The sequence below is a fragment of the Lissotriton vulgaris genome, chromosome 10 (genome assembly GCF_964263255.1).
Source record: "Lissotriton vulgaris chromosome 10, aLisVul1.2, whole genome shotgun sequence".
NCBI classification, from domain to species: domain Eukaryota; kingdom Metazoa; phylum Chordata; class Amphibia; order Caudata; family Salamandridae; genus Lissotriton; species Lissotriton vulgaris.
In genome coordinates, this window is record NC_141698.1 from 151,741,010 (window position 1) to 151,765,940 (window position 24,931).

The window sequence follows — 24,931 nt, forward strand, 5'->3', positions numbered from 1 at the left end:
ATGCTTCTACCGCTTCAGAGGTCCAGCAGAAGGTAACACCCTTCCTCAACAACCGGGTTACTGGAGAGGCTAGCTGCGAGAAATGGGCAATGAATCTCCGATAGTAATTGGAGAACCCTAGGAAGCATTGCACATCCTTCACACACCTCGGAATGGGCCATTCCTGCACTGCCTTTACTTTCCGATCTGCCATCCGAAAACCCTGGGGATTCAAGATCACACCCAAAAACTCCACTTCAGTCACTCCGAACTCGCACTTGCTGAGTTTACAGTATAAGCAGTGTTCCTGTAGTCTTTGGAGAATCAACATAACCTGACTAATGTGCTGAGATGGGGATTCTGAATAAATCAGGATATCATCGATATAGATGACAACAAAGCGGTCTATGTACTCCTTCATGATATCATTAAGAAAGAATTGAAACGCCGCAGGGGCGTTGCAAAGCCCGAACGGCATCACCAAATACTCATACAACCCGAAGCGCGTCTTAAACGCCGTCTTCCACTCATCTCCGGCCTGAATCCGTACCAAGTGATAAGCTCCTCGCAGGTCCAACCGGGTGTAAATGTTGGCATCTTTCACCTGGTCTAGCAGAACGGGTATGAGTGGAAGAGGATAACGGTTTTTAATAGTGATCTTATTCAGCTGCCTGAAATCAATGCAAGCACGCAGCTCACCGTTGGCTTTGGAGATAAAGAAAAGAGGCGTTGCCGCTGGGGAACGCGATGGTCTTATGAACCCCAACGAGCACAGATGTTCTAAATACTCTTTTAAATATCTTGTCTCAGAATCAGACAGCGCATAAACCCTGCAAGTAGGTATCTTGGAGCCTTCCACCAAATCTATCCGACAGTCATAGTCGCGATGAGGTGGAAGCTTTTCAGCCTCCACTTTACTGAAAACCGCTCGATACTGATGGTATTCCACAGGCAACGCCACCTCTTTTTCTGCTGCTGTTGCCACCTGGAACACCTGTGCCAAGGATAACGTATGTGAAGCCCCGTCTTCCTGCAAACATTCGGACACACAATGATCTGATGTGAACTGGATGGTTTTCAACTTCCAATCCATCAAAGGATTGTGATGCCACAACCACAGCATCCCCAGAATTATCTCGTACTGTGGAGCCTCAATCATATTCAGCACGATATATTCGACATGATCCCATGGCTGTCCACAAAGCGTCAATTCCAACACTTCTGTGTGTTCAACAATGGGGCCTGATTTTAGTGGAGTACCATCCACAGCCAAAACCAGCTCTGGTTTGTGAATGGGAACTTTCTTTAAGCCTAGCTTCTTCACCAACCCATAGTCGATAAAGTTCCCTGTCGCCCCGGAATCCACCATAGTTTTCACGAGAACCTTGTGTTGTCCTGACCCTAGATACATGGGCAAGATTACATGAGACACTGCTTCCATACTATCCACTACTCCCAATGAAGGTATCCTCCACTCCTTAGGGGGTGTCGGCATACTCTCAGCCCCCTCGCCTGCCTCCTGTAGTTCATATGTATCTTCTGCTACCACTGCCACCATCTTCTTAGCAGGAAAAAACAAACTCCTTTTCTGCGGTTTCATAGTACAGTCCCGCACATAGTGTCCTTTTTTACCGCAATACATGCACAATCCTTGGGCACGTCTGCTCTCACGTTCGGCCTTTGTCAACGGAGGACGAACAGCCCCTATTTCCATAGCCTCAGGTCCTGAATCTTTCTTTTGGGGGGCGCTCTCTACCTCATACCCACTCCCTGATCGACCACCCCGTTTACGCTCGCCACCCCTCTCAGAGAGACGGTGGTCCAACCGCAAGGTAAGATTAATCAACCCTAAACAACTCGTGGGTTGGGGGTCGATTTGGGCCAGGACGTCTTTCATGTCATCATTCAACCCCTGATAGTATAGTGCCATTCTTTTTTCTTCTGGCCAGGCTGTTTTCCCCTACCAATCTGTTAAATGTCGTCATATAAGTTATCAGATCCTTTCTCCCTTGGCGTAGCCCTAGTTAATCGCGGTCTGCAGTAAGGGTGGTAGCTCTTCTATCAAATACACTCTCGAATTCTCTTCGGAAGGCCGCCCAATCTGTTAACAAAGGATCATCTTTGCGCACTAAAGGGACTGCTCAATCTACTGCCTCTCCCGTCAAATATGATATTGCAAAAGCCACCCTAGAGTGATTGGTAGGGAAGGAAGCGGGCCTACACGAAAAATGCAATGTGATCTGAGTCAGAAACGTCTGTATTTTAAGAGGGTCCCCTGCATATCTCTCAGGACTAGCCAGTGGTATCGGAGGGGGCACCGTGACCTGTATCTGGGGAACTCCTGCCGAAGCATCAAAAGGGTTTCGGGCTTGCCTATCAAATCGTTCTTTAAGAGCAGCGGTCTCAGCACGTGAATTTACTAACTCCTGCTGTACAATAACTAAGGCCTGCATCACTTCTTCAAGTGTAGTCATCTTTCAGCACACCCTGACCGGGAGGTTCTATATGTTCTTGGATAAGTGATTCTGTTACGATTCTTTTTTTTTTTTTAATTTTTGAAAACCTTTATTGTAATGATGCACACAGCTATTCAGCCTAACATCCCGGAGGCAAGGCAGCAAGGTATCGGAATGGTTATAGTGCAAAGCGATTCATATCAGAACAGTGCAAGTTATTTTTATTTTATATACAAACAGAAACGTAAACAAAAGCGCCCGAGGGCGCAGAAAAGGCAATGGAAGGAAGAAGTGGCTATGAGTCAGTAGGAGGTGTCAGAGGCTAGAGAAGATTTAGAAAGGAGCTTAAGTAGGATGTAGGGAAAGGGGGGGGGGAGGAAGAACAGGAGAATCAGAACATGAGTAGCATAGCTGATGTCAACTTCTACGGTGACAGGCGTTCATCGCGAGGCATCGGCTCAGGTGGCAGACACAGATCACCTCTGTAAGCGTTCCAAGCCCCCCATACCTTATTCCATGTCTGAGGCCGCCCCCTGGCAGTATATACAGTCTTTTCACGCAACATACACCAATCCATGTTGGCCTTCCATTGTACCACCAGGGGGGCCACGTTGGATCCCCATTTCTGCGCGATGTCCCGCTTAGCGACCATGTTGCCCAGTGTAGCCCATCGGGTCTGCGCCGTGCTATAATCATTCGGCTCCCAGACATTGAGGAGGCACCTACACGCCTCTGCAGCCAACTCCACCCCAGTCACCTCCCTCATCACTCGATGTACCCTCTCCCAATAAGGGGCAATAGCGGGGCATTCCCATAATATATGCATAAAAGTAGCAAGGGCTCCGCAGCCACGACGACAAAGGCCATCTGGCGAGAAGCCCATACGCACAAGCCGGGGGCCGGTGACGTACACCCGGTGGAGGATTTTGAACTGGACCAGCCGCAGACGCGAGGAGATGGCGACCTCCTTAGGGGAGGACACAGCACTCTGCCAGTCCTCGTCGTCCAGTTCCAAACCATCGGCCACCCACTGCTCCCGCAAGCGCTGGAGGAGGTCGATCTGAACATTAATCAACTTCTTGTAGGACAGAGAGATGGCGCTATCCGGCATATGCCCGTCCAGTACTCTGTCCTCCAAGGGAGAACTCTCAGGGATGTCACCCTCCTCCGGTCTGGCGGCGGCTATTGCGTGCTTGAGTTGGGCATAACGGAAGAACTCTGTTCCACTCAGCTGGTATTCCACCTGCAACTGCGGGAAAGTCTTAACTTCCCCCCTGGTCAGCATGTCCTCAACCCTAGAAATACCTATGAGGTCCCATTTGTCGAAACCCTTGGTGTGCCAGACCTTGCCTAAAATGTCGGAATCAAATAGAGGGGTGAATTTCGTCAGTCTGCCCTGCCAACCCTGTATCTTATTGACCGTTCGCCACGTGTGGACCGCCGCCTTTGTCGGACCCGTGAGGCTCCGGTCGAAGGATCTAGAATAGAGGGCGCGGTAGTAATTGCCCCCTTGCAAAAGCCACCTATCCATTGCATAGCCCGGGCTGTCCACAGGACCGTAAAAACCGTGGTTAATAGCGGTAAGCTGAGAAGCCCAGTAGTACCTCCGCACGTCTGGTAACTCAATGCCCCCGTCGTACCATAGCGGTAAGCTGAGAAGCCCAGTAGTACCTCCGCACGTCTGGTAACTCAATGCCCCCGTCGTACCATGGCATGGTAAGCTTCTGGACAGCGACACGAGGCTGACCATCCCACAGCAAGGCACGCTGCAGGCTCTCAACCTCCCTGAAGTAACGAGCCGGGACAAGGTCCTGAGTATTCTGCAAGGCATACAGGAACCTGGGCAGGGACATCATTTTAAATAATGCCGCCCGGCCCAGGAGAGAGAGAGGGAGCTTACGCCAGCTCTCCACATCCCTTCGCAACCGGTGGAGCGGGGGGAGTAAATTGTGGTCGTACCTCGCTTTAGGGTTATTCGAGATGTAAATCCCCAAGTACTTGAAGCCTTGCCCGGCCAGTTGTATGTTGCAACCTCTGGGGAGGCGCGGCGTGTCACCCTTGAGGATATAGAGGGAGGATTTGGCCCAGTTAATGATCAGGCCGGAGTAGCGCCCAAACAACCTGAGCACGTCACACGCCACAATAAGCGACTTGCAAGGGGAGGTGAGGTAGAGCAGGATGTCGTCTGCGTAGAGGGAGACCCTGTCCTCGAAGCCCGGGGACCAGGAGATCCCATGCAAGTCAGGGTGCGAGCGTAGCATAGCCGCGAGCGGCTCCAGAGCCAGCGCAAACAGGAGCGGAGACAAGGGGCAGCCCTGTCTGGTGCCGCGATGGAGCGCAAAGGGAGCAGACATGCGGCCGTTAACCGTGACAGCAGCCAGTGGGCTAGCATAAAGAAGTTGCACCCAGCCCAGGAAACCCGGTCCAAATCCAAGCTTAGTCAGTACCGCCCATAAATAGCTCCATTCCAGGGAATCAAAGGCCATCGTGGCATCAAGGGAGGCAAGTACCGCTGGTTCCGTAAGGGCGTGTGCTCTGGCCATAACCCCGTGCAGGCGTCTCAGGTTGAGGGCAGTATTGCGGCGGGGAATAAAACCGGACTGGTCCGGGTGCACCAAGTCGCCTATAACCCCGACCAACCGATTGGCCAGCAGTTTGGCCAGGACCTTGGGCTCAGCGTTAAGGAGAGAAATGGGACGATAGGACCTACAAACATCCCGCGGCTTGCCTTCTTTATGGATAACCACTATGGTGGCCAGTCGCTGGTCCAAGGGAAGGACACCCTCTTCACGGGCACGGAGGAACATACCTCTCAAATAAGGGGAGATCACATCCGGCCGGATCTTGTACAGTTCAACCGGTAGGCCATTGGGTCCGGTTGCCTTGCCCGCACGCAGGGCGCGGATCGCTAGACCAATCTCGTCCGCAGTGATGTCCCGGTCCATATCGGCACTGTCTTCTTCCGAAAGACGAGGAAGGTCAATCGCCGAGAGGAATTCAGCTGAGTCGGCCTCGGAGCGGTCCGAGCCGGAAGTATAAACACCCCGAAAATAATCCGCGAAAGACTCGGCAATGGCACTCGGATCGGTGACCACTACTCCGTCTTCGCCCAGGATTTCCGGGACCACCCGACTCGCCATCTCCCGCCTGTCCAACCAGGCCAACAGCCTACCAGCCTTATCTCCGACATCGTAGATGCGGCCCTGTTGTTCCTTCGCCAAGACCAGGGCAGCGTTCGTGGCGAGATCATGATACTCCGACTGTTTCAGGGAGAGTTCGTGCAGGAGAGAAGGGTCGGGCTCGAGCCCCAAACTCCACCTGCAGAATATCAGCATCACGAACTCGTTTAGCCTCCGCGATGAGAGCTAGGGCTTCGCCCCGCAACACAGTCTTGAACGCTTCCCACAGGGTGACCGCAGAGCCAACGGAGCCCGCATTTTCAGTAAAATATAGGTCGATGGCCTTGGCAAGGAGTGTTCGCGTGTTATGGTTGCGAAAATACCAGGGATTCACCGCAGCCGGGCGGCTGGACAGGGTGACACCGAAGTCAAAGGAGACCCACAACGGCGAGTGGTCGGAGACGCCCCTCGCCAGAAAACGTGCCTCGGAGATGGCATGTGACTGCGCCGCCAGGGTGAGGACATAATCCAAGCGGGACAGGCTCCCGTGGGCACCGGAGAGAAACGAAAATTGGCGGAGCGCAGGATGCAATAACCGCCAACAGTCCACCAAACCCATGGAGTCAAGGAAGGTCGGCAGCCACGTCTGGGAACCCGGGAGGTCTCTCGGTGGCTGGCGATCGAGAGTGCCAGAGCAGACTGAGTTGAAATCACCCCCTAGGATCAATAAGCCCGAAGGCAGGGACAAGATGGCGCTACCAAGGTCCTGGAAGGTGCTATATTGGAGGCCAGGAGGAACATAAATCGAAAGCAAAGCCAAGGGACGCCCCTCCCATCTTCCCGCCACAGCTGCGTAGCGTCCTCTATCATCAAGTAGCGTGACGTCTATTTCAAGAGGAAGGGACGCACGCACAAGGACGCCCGCCCCCCGGGAGCCCGAGGAGAACCCAGAGTGGGCAACCATTTTGTAACCCTTACGGTTCAGGGCCCTACAGGAGTTCCCCACCAAGTGCGTCTCTTGCAAAAGTACAACATCAGGCATGTGTCTCTTTATCAATTGGATCACCACCCCTCTCTTAACTCGGTCTCCCAGACCATTGACATTCCAGCTAAGCACTTTCAATTTCCTACCCCCATCACCCAACAATCCGCCCCACCCGACTCCAACCAACTCAATCGTCAAGTGTACAGTAAAACACACAGTCCATTGCCTCAAAGAAGAAAAAGAGATAGAACAAACAAACAATAAAACTTGCATAGTTGCACCCCCCACCCTGCACCCCTGCATGTGACTAAAAAGCCCCCCCAACCAGCAGTGTGCCTGTCGCCCCATAACTACTCTACAAGAAGACACCCAGAGGAGTGAGGAATCTCCGCGAACACCTCCCGCCACCCTCCATGTACTGATAGGAAAGATAGTACGGCATCACAAAGCTACATTCGACAATCCACTGAGGCAAGCAAGATAGACAAGGAATCACCCACTATAGAGCCAAGTCTCATAGGTCCGGTCCGCCAGCTGCGCCACCTTCATGGTCCTCCTGTGTTTCTCGGCGCGTCGGTAGAGTGTCCAGCCAGTCACTAACGTTCTCAGCGAAGTCAAAGAAAAGGGCACGACCTTCGTGCTCGATCCGGAGCTTAGCGGGGAACATCATGGAATACTTGAAGCCCAGGTCACGCAGTCTTCGCTTCACCCCTGCATAGCTCTGTCGCTGAACCGTCCTGGTGAAATCCGGATAGAAATGGACATCGGCATTCTGGAATTTAAGCGGTCCATGCCGTCTGGAAGCCTGTAGGACAGCGTCCCTGTCACGGAAATTGAGCAGCCGGGCTACGGTAGGCCTGGGTGCCACACCCGACTTCGGCGGGCCACCCGGCACTCGGTGGGCACGCTCCACCGAGAAAAAGTTGCTGAGGCCAGGCGGGGCCAGATGAGTCCTGATCAGGTCTTCAACGAGGAGGTCCGTCGCCGCCTCCTCCGAACCCTCCGGTACACCGACAATGCGGACGTTCTGCCGCCTGGCCCGGCTTTCAAAGTCATCTAGCCGTCTCGCGAATTGCTCCGCTGTCCTCTGCAGGTTCCGGACTTCAGTTTGCAAGTCTGAGACGTCTCCCGTCAGGCTGGACGTCTTGATGTCCAAATTCTTGACCCGATCATTAGTTTTGCCCAAGTCGGCTCTAATGAGGGACAGATCAACGGCCATGCCATCCACCTTGTGTGTGAGGACTTCATGCTGTTGCTGCATGTCCGCCCGGAAGTTTGTAATGGCTCCCAAAATGTCGCTCAGAGTGGGCACAGAGCCGCCCGGCGAGCCCGAATGCGGGATGTCCTTGGCAGAGGGCCCAGTGACAGGCGGCGTCTTCGGTTGGGTATAGCGCTCAATCCTATTCTGCTGTTGTTGCGATTTACCGCGGACGCCTCTGTTCGACGGCCTGTCGGGGTCCCCCTTGCCCGCCATGTTAGGTCCAAGAGGACAAAGGGCTATGCCAGGCAAGTCCAAGCCCAAAGAGTCGGAGATTTGTCCGGGAAGACAGTAGAATGCTGTCCCAGGTTCGTTTCGTTGTCCGGATAGCTCCGCTGTCCAGTACACCTCGCCGCTGGTGAAGGCAGGCGGGCACTCCGCAGATCGGCAGTGCGTAGCGGCGGAGTCCGCAGAGACAATGGCACTGAGCTGGCACGGAGTCCCACTCGATGTAGCTCAGCGTAGGAGACACCGATTCGGGATCTGAAAACGGTTCTCGCCTCAGTGGGCCCTCAGCAACGAGTATCCACCCACGTGGATCAGGATTACGGGCAGGATAGTTGCGGAGGATCGGAAGGTCCGCGGAGCTCCGAGCTTACGCGGCCATCTTGGTTGCCCGCGAAGCTCCTCCCCCCTCTGTTACGATTCTTGTCGCCTCAGGATCAGGGTGATGCTGAAAGGGGTCCACCTCCTTATTTCCCCACACTCTGACTGAACATATAACACAGAGCGTCGAGGTAATCAAGCGAGGGATAAATCAGGGAAGGTAAGGAAGGGGACTGGAACGGATGGGACAGCTGAAATGACAAGAAGAGAGAATTATCACAACAGTTCTAACTACTCTCATTCAATTCTCGCTATTGAAACAATACATACCAAAAATAAATCAGGAGGGGACCTCTGTCTCTCTATACCATAGATACTTCTCTATAAACCAGTGCTGCCTACACGAAAACCACTGATTACCAATAGTTCGAACACACATTAGTATTCAGAAATGATGTTCTCATACCACACACATACCCATCTTAATTTTCCCTTTGATTGAATAAAGTTCTCTCCAGTAACCCAGCAAAGTAATGTGTAGGAAGGGAAAATTTCAGTCTCGAAATAATAAAGGGAAGTGGCTTCTAGACATCGAACCAAGTTCCTCAAGGAACAAAAATGTAGCACACAAAAAACAGTATTCCTAGTTGGGCCCAACTATATAGGGAACAGTAACAAAAATAGAAACAAACAAAAAGATTCCTCCGTAGAGGCCTACCAGTTCGTTACCGAGGTAAACACCAGTCAGAGTTCTTTGGTTTATAATTCTCCAATGGCCGTTCTTCCTCGCGTTGATTGCCCGTGGAAGAAAACAAACCCTAACCAGTTTCTTTCGTTTAATCCCCAGGTAACTCAAATCCAACGGTTCCTGAAACAAGCTCCAACCACGATCAATCTTCCCTCGCGGCAGCCGCACGTGAACTCGTAAGACAGGACAAAGAAATGCCCTCCGCAGTCCTCGCTCATAAATCCAAGTTCTTTACCGTTCCTCGACTCCTTTCCCGCGGCAGCCGCTTGCGGAAAGGTTACGGCAAACTCCAAATGTTCAAAAGTCTTTGATCCTGGATAGCAGTTCCCAAAACGTAGAACTCGACACCAACACTCACAGGTTCAAAAGAGTAATCACTTACAAAGCCCCCTAGTGGTCATTCTGTATATATAGAATCAGTTCTCCACCCGTTTGGCATTATGGGAGTTGTAGTTCTGTAGGCGCAAATACGCAATTCCTGACACACGGAGGTGAATAGTGCCGCTCCTTCAGCACATTTTGCGGGCCCTGCTGGCTAGGGGGCGCGAGGATACCCTGATAGCTGGACTTGCGGAGTTTGACGCCTTGCAGGGGTCTATGGTTTGAGAGTGGGGCCCTTCCTGGAGTTCTCCCCCTGCTGCGGAGACCTTGTGCAGCGACCCACAGACGGCGGAGTCTTCCTAAGAAGGTGAGAGGGGAGCGCAAGACCAACACCGGTACCTCCCCTGGCGCTGAGGTACTGGAGGAGAAGGCCACGGTGCGGTTCTGAGAGGGGTTGCTCCCTTATCTCTGCAGGCCTGGTGGACTCGTGACTGGACGACAACGATTGTAGTATCTGGGGTGAGCCCTGGGGCGAAGACTCGGACCGGGATGCCGCTGACTGCCGCGGGGCCACAGCACTGAGGGTCGCTGCTCGCAAGTACCCAGCACTCGACGAGGGATCCATTCCGGTCTGTGCTATCTACCGCCTGGATTTATCTGGTCCTTGAGATTGGGGCAGGAGCTGACCGCTAGTGCACGAACTCGAGATGGTCCGGGGGAACAGAAAGAAGGGTTTTGAGACGCTGCAACTCGATGATCAGGGTCACTCCATGGAGGAGGAAGATACGGCGTCTGGTTCTGGAGGCTCCGTATAGCCACTGGACCCTTCACTGAGTGACATTATGCAAGCCATCGTGGCCTCAAGGGAGGCACTGGGGAAAAGAATGGACTCCAGAGGTTATGACCTATCCCTCTTGAAAGATGACCACAGGAAGTTGAAGGAACGGGTGGCAACTTCGGAGACCGCCATGAAGGACATTCCCGACGAGGTTGCTGCCCTGAAGAGCACGCTGGCTGCAGTGGCGCAGAAAGTCTGTGTGTTGGAGCTCCGGTCCGAGGACAGCGAATTCTCTGGGCCGTGGGAGGCCAGGTGAAGTTATAATAACTGTGCTTTGGTGCAGTAAATTAGACCAGAAAAGGGATAGACAGTCGCACCTCTGATTGTATACTTAATTTCTCGATCAGTTTATCTTATATTGGGTGCAGATGGGTATAGTCTCCTGGGCTCAAGACGTTAAACAATACACATTTATGATACTTTTACCTCAGTGGAAAAAACTTCCCCAGTTTGCACTCCCTTACTCAGGATATACAAGCAGCTGTGACCAAACCGGAAGGAATTAGCCCCTGATGAAAGGCCCGCCCGAAATGCATTGGGCTTGTTATCCAAAAGCATGTTTTGAAGATTGGATATGATGACTATGTAATGTAATGTGATTTCAACATTACCTACATGTGATAAAATTACTAAAATCCATTAAACAAAGATTCAAACGACCGATGGATTAAATATTGGTGCAGTAAATCCCATTATTGCAGCTGGCATGTTTCCAGCCAAATCACTGCTAGATAGAAATGGTAGCATGATACGCGCAAGGGGGGCCGTGGCTTGAACGCCGATTGAGGCGGCAGCTGATCTCGGAGCTCCTCCGCGGCCGCCCTTCTCCTGTCACCAACCTGACCATTGATCCGGGTCCCGGACCCCGGATGCTTTACCTCTGCTACCCGTGCCCCTGTTGAGCGGGGGGGCGAGAAGAACGGCGCCCTGAGAGCGGAGTAACGGACCCTAGAAGAGCGCCCGAGGCGGACTGATCAGAGGCTCTCAAAATGGCGGCGGGGGTCGCAAGAGATTCTGCCTGGCCAGGGCTTACCTCCACGAGCGGCACAGCTCCTACCACACGGGAGCGGACGGAGAGGGAGCCCCGCGCAGCGCCCAGAACGAACGGGGGAGTTCGTGGAGAGGCGCTCAGTACTGGTGAGACAGCTATCGGAACCCTGCCTGACCTCAAGATGGCGGCGCCCTCGTGACACCGGGACACCGGGGCAGTGCTGGTGAAACTTCTACCTGAGAGCTTTGGAACCCAGAAGGACAGCAGCACCCAGGTTGGAGCTCGATCTGGGAGATCTGGGTTAGCGCTGTGGCACGGAGATGGCTGAGGAGGTGGTTGCCCTCGCTGGAGACGTGAGACCGCGGATCGCGACCTGACCTGGCCTTATATTTGGCTCCACGTCTCTGGGTGGTGGACCAATACCACCGCACTTGTGGGGCACGGAGGTGAATAGTGCCGCTCCTTCAGCACGATTTGCGGGCCCTGCTGGCTAGGGGGCGTGAGGATACCCTGATAGCTGGACTTGCGGAGTTTGACCCCTTGCAGGGGTCTATGGTTTGAGAGTGGGGCCCTTCCTGGAGTTCTCCCCCTGCAGCGGAGACCTTGTGCAGCGACCCACAGACGGCGGAGTCTTCCTAAGAAGGTGAGAGGTGAGCGCAAGACCAACACTGGTACCTCCCCTGGCGCTGAGGTACTGGAGGAGAAGGCCACAGTGCGGTTCTGATAGGGGTTGCTCCCTTATCTCTGCAGGCCTGGTGGACTCGTGACTGGACGACAACGATTGTAGTACCTGGGGTGAGCCCTGGGGCGAAGACTCGGACCGGGATGCCGCTGACTGCCGTGGGGCCACAGCACTGAGGGTCGCCGCTCGCAAGTACCCAGCACTCGACGAGAGATCCATTCCGGTCTGTGCTATCTACCGCCTGGATTTATCTGGTCCTTGAGATCGGGGCAGGAGCTGACCGCTAGTGCACGAACTCGAGATGGTCCAGGGGAACAGAAAGAAGGGTTTTGAGAAGCTGCAACTCGATGATCCGGGTCACTCCTTGGAGGAGGAAGATACGGCGTCTGGTTCTGGAGGCTCCGTACAGCCACGGGACCCTTCACTGAGTGACATTATGCAAGCCATCGTGGCCTCAAGGGAGGCACTGGAGAAAAGAATGGATTCCAGAGGTTATGACCTATCCCTCTTGAAAGATGACCACAGGAAGTTGAAGGAACGGGTTTCAACTTCGGAGACGGCTATTAAGGACATTCCCGACGAGGTTGCTGCCCTGAAGAGCACACTGGCTGAAGTGGCGCAGAAAGTCTGTGTGTTGGAGCTCCGGTCCGAGGACAGCGAAGGGCGTTCTCGGCGCAATAACCTCCGTATAATTGGTATCCCAGAGCGAGAAGAGGGCTCGGATGTACTGACTTTCCTGGAAACATGGTTAAGGGCGGAGGTGGCCCCAGAAGTGCTTTCTCCATTTTATGCCCTGGAACGAGCCCGCTTAGGCCTGGGGCCCAACCGCGCCCGATGGTGGTATGACTCCTGCACTTCCAGGATCGGGATCATATTCTCCAGAAGGCCAGGGAGCTACAGAACTTACGAATCGGCAACAGTAAAATTATGATCTTCCCGGATTTTACCAGGGACGTTCAACAGCAGAGGGCTTCCTTGGCGGTTAAACGGAAGTTGCGAACACTGCAACTGCCCTATGCCATGTTGTTCCCGGCCAGATTGAGAGTTACTTGTGAGGGGGCCACTCATTTTTTCCTCACACCGCAAGCTGCTTGGGATTGGATAGAAACCAGGGGGGAAGCTGGTGGAGGCGCCTCGCCTGTGACCTCGCCTCGACGACGCTCCCCCGATGTGACACCGACGCAGCGGCCCGGCTCCCCTGCCGGTTGGCAACAAGAACGGAACAAGGCGGTGTTGGCGGTGGCGGCCATCAGCCAGGAAGACGTCAGCCCCTCCAGTAATATTTCGGAGCGCTCAAAGAATGGCGATCTGAGTCCAGGTTCCAGCAGTGCACATGGTTTATCGGAGGCGGACTTGTCGATAGTCACTCCGCAAACAGCGGATGGCATGTTTGGCTGATGGGACTGTCCGGAAATTGAGGGCTCTTCTGTAAGGTACTGGGAGTGTGTGATAAGTCTTGGCCACCGGTCATAGGGGTTGGGGGCAGTTGGTTACAGATACTTGGTAATGCTACATTGGGGGGACCTGCTGAATGTAACTGAACTTTTGGGAGGGGGGGGGGGCCTTCCGAACCTTTTTGATTCGATGTTCCAAAAATCCTGCCCTGATCTAGACGCTATGCGATTTGTTTGTTTGGTTTGGATGGGGTTGCCATGTTGGATGTCTGTCCTGGGGAGAGGGATTTGGGTAGGTTTGGACTGCTTTGTTTCTGGGGTATGTTTTAAGGGGCCTGGGCGTGTCGGAGAGGACTGTGGGAGGGAATGTCAAGCACTATGTCATATGCAATGGGGCCCACCTTAGGCTACAAATGTCTCACGTGGAAGGTTAGGGGGATGCACACCATGCATAGACGGCCCAAGATTCACTCTTATTTAATACGAAGAGGTGTTCATATCGCCTTCCTACAGGAAACCCACCTCTTGGCAAAAGAAGGGAAAGCTCTGCAACGAAGATGGAGTTAGCAAGTTTACCACACTGTCTTCTCGGCCTATTCTAGGGAGGTACTAATATGGGTACGGGCGGGGGTCCCCTTCCAATGCACAATGCAGCTAGTTGATCCGGAGGGTAGGTATGTAGTAGTGCGGGGGAAATTGGATGGCAGAGATTTAACGATGGGATGCTTGTGTGCCCCGAATATTGAGCAGCCTACCTTCTTTTCCTCATTGTCCCGGAAGTTGGCTCCAGTCTTGGTGGGTCCCATGCTCCTTGGAGGGGATTTTAACTGTGCATCAGATATTGCCTTAGACCGTTCGCACCCCCCCTTACCAAATGCACCAGCGAGCAAACTGGCGCTTGCGCGTTCTGCCTGGTAACAACAGTGGGGATTGATTGACTCCTGGAGGGCTCACCATCCATTAGATAGGGATTATTCCTTCTTTTCCGCCCTCCACGACTTGCATGTTCGCATAGGTGCCTTCTTGTGCTCCCCTGACGTGCATGGAGAGGTATATCAGAGTGAGTATCTCACGCGCACGGTCTCTGACCATAACCCGCTACTAATCCAGATGCAGTGGTCACAGCGTCGCCCAGGAATCCCCACCTGGAGACTACGCCCAGATACGCTTGAAGATCAAGTCTTCCGGACCACGATAGCCTTGAGTATAGAAACCTATTTTCAAATTAATGAGGGGTCCGCGGGATCAGCCACTATTGAGTGGGATGCCTTCAAAACGGTGGTGAGAGGGAGATGGATTGCAACGGTATCGGGTGCTCGGAAGACCTTACTGCACGATATCCACCGGGAAGATGAGAAGTTACGCACCCTAGAGAAAGAACGACCGGAATGGCCGGATAAACAAGAGGCCCTATTGGAGGCTAGGGAAGCTACGGCGGCAATGGTAGAACGTCTCTGCTACAAGTCCTATCTTACACGGACGCACTCGGAACGAGATAAAACGGGAGTCCTCCTGGCCTGGTTGGCCAACCCGGCTCGCCGAGGCTCGGTTATTCTGGAGCTCAGGAATCATTTGGGTGTAGCCCGGTTTGATGAACATGGAATCAATGAGCTATTTTTTGATTATTACACAGAACTATACCGCAGTAGGGTACTACCATCGGAGGCCGACTTGCAGGGATTCCTGGAAGGGACGCACTTACCGGAATTAGAGGAGGAAGATGCGAAATTGCTGGGTGGTAAAATAGAGGTGAGGGAGGTGAGGGTAGCCATTAAGATTATGGCACGGAATAAAACACCATGCTCGGACGGTTTCCCGATGGAATTTTACCACACGTACATCGACCTCCTGGCACCCCGGCTGGCGTGGCTTTATAATGAGGCTAAAAGGTTGGGTAGATTGCCGGAGACTAACAGGGAGGCGATCATTGTTCTGCTGTCCATGGTCAACCTGGACTATAAAATCCTGAGTAAAATACTGGCGACGCGATTACTCTCCCACATGTCCACACTAATTGATGTGGATCAGTCCGGATTCATCCCGATCCGCAATACCGCGCTTAATATACGTAGGCTCCTGCATGTTTTGGAAGCTGACACCTATGACGTGGATGAAGCGGCGGTGTTTGCCGTCGACATTAAAAAGGCTTTCGATAGCTTAGAGTGGCCTTACCTTTTTCATGTCATGCGCGCGATGGGATTGGGCCCGGATTTTGTGAGTTGGACGGCTCTCCTGTATCAGAATGCTACGGGTAGGGTTCGAACGGGGGAATTAGTCTCTGAGCATGCGCTGTGGGTAGGGGTACTCGCCAGGGGTGCCCCCTCTCCCCATTATTGTTTTCATAGCGATGGAGCCTTTGGTGGCGCGGGCTCGGTTGGGCCAAGCATACCAGGGATTGGATATTTACGGGCAAGTCCATCATATTGCGCTCTATGCTGATGACCTTTTGATGTTCTTGGCGGATACTGCTGACTCTCTGCGAGGGGCGAAGTCCCTACTGAAGTCGTTGAGTGCGGTGGCTGGGCTCAAAGTTAATTGGGCGAAATCATACTTATTCCCGACTCGAGAGCGCGGGGAGTGTCTGCACTCTACTGAAGGGGTGACCTGGGAGGGGAGATGTCTTCCCTACCTGGGCACAGCAATCTACCATGACAGGGCAGGGGGACATTCTAGAAGGTAATGTAGGGAAGGCAATCAGGCGCACTAGAATGAACTTTGATTTCTGGGGTACGCTCCCGTTGTCTTTTGTGGGGAGAGTGGCACTCCTTAAGATGGTGACTCTGCCGAGATTGCTCTATTTTTTTCGGACTCTCCCGGTTTGGATTCCAGTGAGTTATTTCCGTCGGCTACGGATGATGGTTAATGGCTTTCTATTGGGATCGGGCAGACACAGGGTGGCGCACAGCACACTTCTGAGACACCGAGCAGAGGGAGGGCTGGCGGTGCCAGATTATGAGATGTATTATCTGGCGGCTCAGCTGCAGTGGCTTACGCAGTGGGTAGCGAGAGCCACGAGGGAAGGGGCGAGTCCGGTGAACTGGCGGGACCCGTTCCGGTCTTATCTCGGATCGTCCTATGCCTCCCGATGGGGGATTTGCACCGCTCTCAGGAATTTTCCGCGGCCAGGAAATGTTGGCATAGATACCTGCGAAGGGGAGGAATAAAGGTCCCATATGCTCCCGAGATCCCACTCAAAATGTGTAGCGCACTCCCACATGGGGGCACGTGGAGACGTTTGGAAGCCTGGGAACAGCAGAGGTTGGCGACCATAGGTGACTTGTATGAGAACGGCTCGATGATGCCCTTTGACCTTCTGAGAGAACGGCGGAGTTGGCTGATTTCCAGCGGATGTTTTGGTCCTGTCTGGCACTTGGCTCCTTTTGGCAGGGCGTGGTGGAGCTCTTACAGGAGGTTACTGGACGGGATTTGCAGTCCTCAATGGCACACTGTGTCCTACATTGGTTCCCACACACCTCGAAGAACAAAATTACTAGCAAATTTCTTGACCTGGGGTTGATCCTGGCGAAGCGTACCATAACTTCCCAGTGGAAGGCGAATAGGGGACCCGCTGTGGAGAAATGGAAGGCAGAGCTCAGTAAATGGGCCCACTGCGAAGGGGAGGTCCGGCTGCAAATGGCACTTGGATCAGGCAATGAGACGGCATTGGAGAGGGCAAGGGCATGGGAAAGGTTGGTTCTGGAACTCACACTTACGGAGGCTGAAGACGTAGACTCCCCCGCACATAGTCCTGTGCCTCAGGGGACATAGTATAGGCCGCCATCTGCTGGGACTCTTCACCCTAGGTTGCTACCCCTCTCACGTGACGACTGAGATATCTGCATACTTTTGATGGTCTGTTTCTGGCTAGAACTGCCGCTGATGGGTTCCAGCCCACACTGGTTGCACTCCAACATGCCTGGGCAGGGTGGGGGGGGGAGGGCGGTGGGGTATGGGCTTTTGGTGGTTGGTTTTCCTGCTCGCAAGGGTGGGGGGGGGTTGAGGGGGGGGGGAGGATGAGGGGGAGGTATGGGTTCGAGTTTGGAAGAGAGTGGGGGGAGATTGTAGGAGATATAGGTTGATGCCTCTCAGGCTTTATGACGCAGTCACCTTGACATTTGCAGCCTGTTTACATACAACTTTGGGCAAAGGCAGATACCACCGTATGTGTAATTGACGTGGGATTGTAGTTATGAGGGGATGGAATTACTGATGTTTATTGTCCCAATGTCGTCTTCTCTGTGTACAAAATAATAAAAATTGTGTTTAAAAAAAAAGAGACGCGCGATTCAAGATGTCCGCCCTGCTCCTGCTCCTGCTCTAGCGTGTTTTGCGCCCGTTTTTGTGTTAAAAAAGGCGATTCCTGTCACAACTTCTTTTAAAAGGAGGTTGCTTGTTATTTAGAGTGCCTACCTACACTGTACAGCAATTTCCAGCGTTTTTGGGCTCCAGAAGACCTTCTTTTCACCGCCTGGTTCCAGCACCCAGCACACCTCTGAGGTGTTGCCGAGTTTCTCTGTCAGGGGAGCGGAGTGACTGTTAAGAGAGAGCCTGGCTTTGGCCTAGCCACGCCCACAGACAATTTTTGTTGCTGCACCAGCTATTTTGCTACTTTTTTTTCCTCAGTATTTGCTGCATTTGGGATTATTTCACTTTTCCTGTTTATATTTTAATTTTTCTTTTCAAAGAAAATGCAAAATAAAGCTCCAATTAATAATAAAAGGAGGCAGCAAGTTTCCCCACCTCCTATTAAGTCAAAAGTTGTGGAGTCATCTGAACCCTCTTTAGCCTTAATATTAGAGGAAATTCAGGCTCTGCGCATTAACACTGAGTCCATTGTGTCAGAAGTTAAAAATGTACGCAAGGAAATGGCAAGTTTGTCCATGAAAATGTTAGACAATTCTATTAAAATTCAGGATAACAAGGCCAAAATTGATATTTTCAGTCCTCTTGTGGCAAAAATGTACCCTATGTGAACAGGAAGCACTTACAGATATAGATAAAGCAGGTGCCCGAGTTGAAGGTCAAATTCAGTAACTCCTTAATCAGGCCCAAATAATTGTGCGCTTTGTCGAGGCTCGACAGGTGTGCTTTCTCCCCATATCTACAGTCGAAAATTAGCTATGATGCTTGATGGAGGCCTTTGCATCCTTGACTTTCACAGACGCAATCCCTGTGCAGTTTCTGTGACCAGGAGCTTCTTTCTCCCCATCTGCTGCTCTGATCGGTGCCTGACCTTTTATACACACAAGAGGTATGTGAACTCGCAAAGAAGCCCCCCGTTTGCCCCCCCACACACTAACGCTGTGTGTGCGTCTTCCTGCCCTTTAACCTCTATGATGGACAGCTCACTCGAGGGACCCCGGCGCCTTTCAGCAAGATGGCAAAGTTAATCAGCCCAAAACAAATGTGCGTTTTGTCAAGGCTGGGCAGGTGTGCTTTCTCCCCATATCTACCATCGAAAATTAGCTATGATGCTTTATGGACGCCCTTGCATCCTTGACTTTCACGAGTGCAATCCCCGTGCCGTTCCTGTAACCAGTAGCTTCTTTCTCCTCATCTGCTGCTCTGATCTGTGCCTGACCTTTTATACACACAAGAGGCATGTGAACTCTCAAAGAAGCCCCTCCCCCGTTTGCCCCCCCCCCCTGTTTGCCCCCCCCCCACACACACTAGCGGTGTGCACCGTCTTCCCGCCCTTTACCCATTATGATGGACAGCTCACTCGAGGGACCCTGGCACCCTTTGGCGCGATGGCAAAGTTAATCAGCTCAAAACAAATGTGCGTTTTGTCGAGGCTGGGCAGGTGTGCTTTCTCCCCATATCTACTGTCGAAAATTAGCTATGAAGCTTGATGGAGACCTTTGCATCCTTGACTTTCACAAGTGCAATCCCCGTGCAGTTCCTGTAACCAGTAGCTTCTTTCTCCTTATCTGCTGCTCTGATCTGTGCCTGACCTTCTATACACACAAGAGGCATGTGAACTCACAAAGAAGCCCTCCTGTGTGCCCCCCCCCCCCCACACACACTAGCGGTGTGCACCGTCTTCCCGCCCTTCACACACTATGATGGACAGCTCACTCGAGGGACCCCGGCGCCCTTCGGTGCTATGGGAAAGTTACACCCACATGGTCACTGGAGGCAACTCTTCTGGCCCTACGCAGCTGTAGTGCAGGAAAAGCACTATACATTTACCTAACGAGGTAGCACTTACTGATTAGCCAGTAGAAAGTACTCCAGTTAAGTATGGTGCAAATCGCAAAAAAATCCATGATTTTGCTGGGAAATCCGCGAATTCATGGATTTGTTTGCGATTTTGAGCGAATTCGCGGACCGCTGATTCGCAAAATTCGCCCATACTTAATTGGATACTAATGACTCTATTACTTGAATGATTACAGTGTATGCTTTATATGACCGGTTACTAAGATTTTCCTATTTTGGGCTCCAGCGGTTCCGGCCATGCTTGTAGACCGTGTGTGTGTTTCCCTTTTGTCATTTATGTCTTCTGTTTGTCGTTTTTTCCATGTTTTTTCCGTTCTTCTTCCCTTGACTTGTTATGGAGCTACTTTTTTTCTCATCTTTTTTCTCGTCCTCTTCGTCTTTTTTCTCCTTTGCTTTTCTTTCTCTTACTTCTCTCTTCTTTTTTTTTTTTTTTTTTTTTTTTTTTGGGTAAGACATTTATTGCACATTGTCACAATAATAATACAATCAATTACGCCTACAACCTGAGAAGGCCGGCTATGCATAGCACGCTTGATCAAATCAGAGACTTAGTCATACACAGCCCATCAGCCGACAACCATGGGTCCGGCGGCGCTCGCTCGGTATCATGGTAGTCTCGTTCTTTATGAACAATGCATCCGCATAGAATATACGCCAGGTCAGTCTTACATTTTCAGTATTTTCGACCAAACCCCCCATAAACTAGGGAGGATGATGCTAACAACAGAGTAAGAACCCCTTACAAAACTCAAAGCACTGTGTCACAACATTCTCCCTCCCTCATCGCCCCGCCAATAGTATCCCAGAGTGGCAAACATCTTGCGGCAGTGGAGCGCTCAGCACGCGTCATTGACAGTGGCCACTGACACCAGGTACTGTTGTAATGGTTCCCAGAAGTCTCTGGGGCGGGATCCCATAGTTAACTCTTCCTCGTACGTGACTAAAGTGTCTCTACAGTAGGCCAAGTCCTCCAACCAATTTTTTACTGTAGGTTTCCGCTTACTGTTCCAATGTATGGATATTCTCCTCTTCGCCATCAGTAGTGCAATCACACAAAGTTTACGCCGTCTCGCCCTCAATTGTGGCACTAATCCCAGGAGACAGACCTTAGCTGTACACGGCAATTGTGCCCCCAGTATAGTGTTGAGTGTCCGCACCACCTGATCCCAGTAGTGTGCCACCGCATCGCAGTGCCACGCCAAGTGAATGAAATCTGCATGTTCCTGGCCGCACCTAGTGCAGTTAGAGTTGTCCCTCAGCCCATATTTGTGAAGCCTAGCAGGCGTGTGGTACATGTGGTGCAAATATTTGTAGTGAATCAGTCTAAGATTCCCGTTTGGTGTCAGCATCCCCGTTAGAATGCAGGTGGCCTCCCATTCCTCCTCCGTAATGCCATCCCCCAGTGCTGCGTTCCATTTCTCCCTGGCTCTGGTAGTGTTGCCCCCATTACTAGCTTGCGCACTGCGGTATAGTCGGGACACCAAGTGTGACGCTGAGGGGGTGTTGAGCACAAGTGTCAGTGGTGCGAGTGCCTGTGGTTCCGCTGGGAAAGTCACATAATGCTCCCTCACCGCCCTCTGTAATCGGTAATAGTTGAAACTAAATAACAGAGTTGGATTCTGAATGTATGTCAGTTGGTCCAGTGGCACAAACAGCCCATCTTTATATAGATCACCTAGGGTGTCTATGCCAGCGCGTTTCAGGAGGTCTATCCCCACCTGTTCTTGTGTGACAGATAGTGCCGGATGGTGTGCCAACGGAAGTGCCGGTGCGTAAATTGGTGTGCAGCGCGCCATCTTACTCAGTGTCTGCCATGCCGCTATCGTGGTGTTTACTGGGTTGATGTCATGATCGTGTAACCTGGGACGTTTGTGTGTTAATATACTTGTTAGTGGGATGGGATCAGCGTCTCCATGTTCTACTGCTACGTGCGTTAAAAAAGGAATCTCATGGAACCAATAGTGCGCGAATTGCGCCTGAGCGCACTGGTAGTATAGGTAAATATCCGGCACCTTGAAGCCCCCTTTAGCGAATGGGAGAGTCAGAGTTTGCAGGTCCAACCTAGCCTGCTTCCCCGCCCATATCAAGGAGAGCATGAGGGATTTGATGTTGCGGAACACCTCGGCCGGCGGCTTAATAGGTATATTATTGAAGAGATATAAGAATTTGGGCAGGAGTACCATTTTCACAATGGCAAGTCTGTCTGCCAGTGAGAGCGGTAGCCCAATCCATCTTTTGACCTTCTCTTCTAGCGTGGAGACAGTCCTCCCGTAGTTGGTGCGAATGACCAGCTCCGGGTCTCTGTGGAACCAAACGCCCAAATATTTCGTCGGTTCCTCCTGCCATTCCAGGGGGTAGTCCAGCACAAAGGGCCGGGTTCCGTCCGTCAGCGGGAGTATTAGGGATTTGCCCCAATTGATGTGGAGTCCCGAGTATTGGCCGAATTTAATGTATTCCCTAAGAAGTGGATTGAGATTCGTCTCAGGGTTTTTTACGTACAGGATCATGTCATCTGCATATAAGGCTATGTGTATGGGTCGCGTAGGCAACTGAATAGCTGAATAGTGGTGGTGTTGTCTTATTTTACAAGCCAAGGGTTCCAGTATAAGGGCGAACAGCATTGGTGATAAAGGACACCCTTGTCTAGTGCCTCGCTCGATGGGTATAGGGGACGACAGATGCTTGTTAACCCGTATACGGGCCGACAGGCCCGAGTATAGCATCGTAATCCATCCGATGAATAACGGGGGGAATCCCATCCGGATCAGGACTGCGTGAAGGAACGGCCAGTCAATTGTATCGAATGCCTTAGCCGCATCCAACAAGACAGCGACAGCTTTAATATCTGGGGCCAAGTAGTGTGCCAGCGCGAAAAGGGTGCGAGTGTTGTGCGTGGTCGATCGGTCCGGAATGAAACCAGCCTGGTCAGGTCTTATTAACAACGGCATTAGTGGCTTCAGTCGGTCTGCTAGGATGCTGGCCAGTATCTTGGTGTCTATGTTTATCAAGGAGAGGGGGCGGTAAGAGTCGCAGTGTTCTTCGTCTTTGCCCGGTTTCAGTAGGGCGACGATCAACGCCTCTCTCATGGACGGTGGCAGTGTTTGGGCCTCGTGTGCGGCCTCGTATAGATTTACCAGATGGGGTGCTAGCGTGTCTGCATATGTTTTATAGAATTCTATGACGAAGCCGTCTGGGCCCGGCGCCTTGCCATTGGGGAGTCGTTTGATAGTGTCTATGATTTCTCGTGTCGTGAGAGGCCTAGCCAAATACTCCCTGTGCCCGTCAGCCAGCCAGGCGATTTCAACGTCAGCCATGTATTCCAAAATTTCCTCCCGAGATATTTGAGCTCTGGCCCCATACAGTGTCCCGTAGGTGTCTCTGAATTCACCCAGAATGGTCGGTATGTCATGCGCACGAGTGCCCTGTTTGGTATGTATAGTCGCTATGTGCTGTGGCGCCCTCCCCGAACAAATCTTTTCTGCTAGGGCCCTGCCCGGTCTGCCTCCCTCCCCATATCTCCTAGCCGTCGTTCTCCTGAAGATATATTTAAGTTCGTCATCAGCAAATGTGTTATATTCTAATAGTAGTGTCTGAATGTCACTTAGCAGTGCCGTGTCTCCAGTGTTTGTGTATCTCTGCTCCAGGTCTTGAAGCATCTCCTCACTCCTTTTTAGTTGGTGACGAATATCTTTTAATATGCCAGCGGACGTGGTAATGCACACGCCCCGTATAGTTGCTTTAAATGCTTCCCATAGGAGGCACGGGTCCTCCGTGGTGGGGGCATTTAGTTCAAAGTAGTCAGTGATCGCTTTTTGGACTGTGTCGACATATAGCGGATCACGCAGGGCCTGTGCGTTAAAGCGCCAGGTGTAGGGTGGCGGGACATAGTGTGGGATCCGCAACCTCAAAAGTACAGGGCCGTGATCCGATAGTGTTCTCGGGAGGTGTGTTATCTGCTCCACCCATGCAAGGACGTCCTGCGTAGCCAGCCAAAAGTCCAACCTGGACCAGCTTCTATTTGCAGCATTTATGTGCGTGGCAACCTGTTCCCCCGGGTGTTGTAGCCGCCACAGATCGCTTACATGTAGATTGGACATTGCGTCCAGCAGCATTTCCCTCGCCTTGGTATGTTGCTCAGGTGTGTGTGACGCTCTGTCGAGCCCGTCCCTGAGTGTCACGTTAAAGTCCCCTCCCCAGATGACATTGTCCGCTTGTATATCCGCTATAGTGTGCCACAACCGTTCAAAAAAACCCGCATCATCCACATTCGGACCATACACATTCACAAGGGCTAGTTTCTGGTGTCTTGTCTCGCCTGCCACTATAACATATCTCCCTCCTGTGTCAGTGTACGTGTCTTTAATCTTGAAGTGTGTACCTTTCTTGATCAAGATACTGACGCCTCGGGAGTACGTCGAGTAATATGCGCCTGCGGCTGATTCCGCCCATTTTGAGCCCAGCCTGGATGTGGAATTGGGTGCCATGTGTGTTTCTTGTAGAAATGCCACATCTACCTGAAGTCTGTCAAAGTACGCAAACATCTGCCGTTTCTTTTTCGGATTCCCCAGCCCCCTGACATTCCATGTGATGAAATTGAGTGTGTCAGAGCGTGCCATTAGTACGTAGTCAGGTGAAATTGTGTGTCGCGTGTTCTATGTGGCCACCTGTGGAACAGCTCATTTACAGCATACATAATACAGGCAATAAAAGAGGTCGCAATGCTTCTCAGACACAGTGCAAACATATTAACTTTACCCAGCTTCCCCAACCCCCCGCCTCCCACTTTAGCGCCCAAACTTTGCCAAAGCCATTCCCCCCCGAACTTCAGAACTGTGATTAAACATGTTGTGGGGAACACCCTCCTGGGGGTGCCGCCCGAAGCACACATCTCCACCCACATAGTGGATGTGGACGAGTGCGATCTCTAGTTAATGATAACGTCAATAAACACCCCCTAGTCCCCACCTCCCGCCTCCAAACCCCCGCAAATATAACATGATCAGCGTTATTCCCTCCATGTCCCTCCGAGGTTTCAATACCCATGCAGGCAGTGTCACAGACCCTCGAAGTTAGTGTCTCAGGGTAGCACGGTGATAAAGCAGTCAGTACAGCCAGCCGGCCGCATGTCTCTAATCTGGCGAGACCCAGAGCACGTGTCCGGGTTCTGCATCAACACTCCCCAAGTGTACTCACTGCGATACTGCCGATGGCGTCTCCCTTCCATAGTTCATCAGCAGCGACAACATCAGTCCTGTGGATCTCGACGTGCAGGTGCACTTTGTCAGAAGTGTCCGTCGCCCGCTGCCAGTTCCGAGAAAGTACTCCAATGTCGCGCACAGAGCAGTTATTTTGTCTTCAGTCGTTGTCGCTCATTCTGGCCGCAGTCTCCTGA

The 24,931-nt window shown here is 52.2% G+C and overlaps 1 protein-coding gene across 1 annotated transcript in view; it reads left to right on the forward strand.

Annotated features, from left to right (window-relative positions):
* BAIAP2L1 (BAR/IMD domain containing adaptor protein 2 like 1) overlaps positions 1–24,931 on the forward strand; it is a 490,712-nt gene that overhangs the window by 80,436 nt on the left and 385,345 nt on the right. The gene's annotated exons all lie outside the window — the stretch shown is intronic.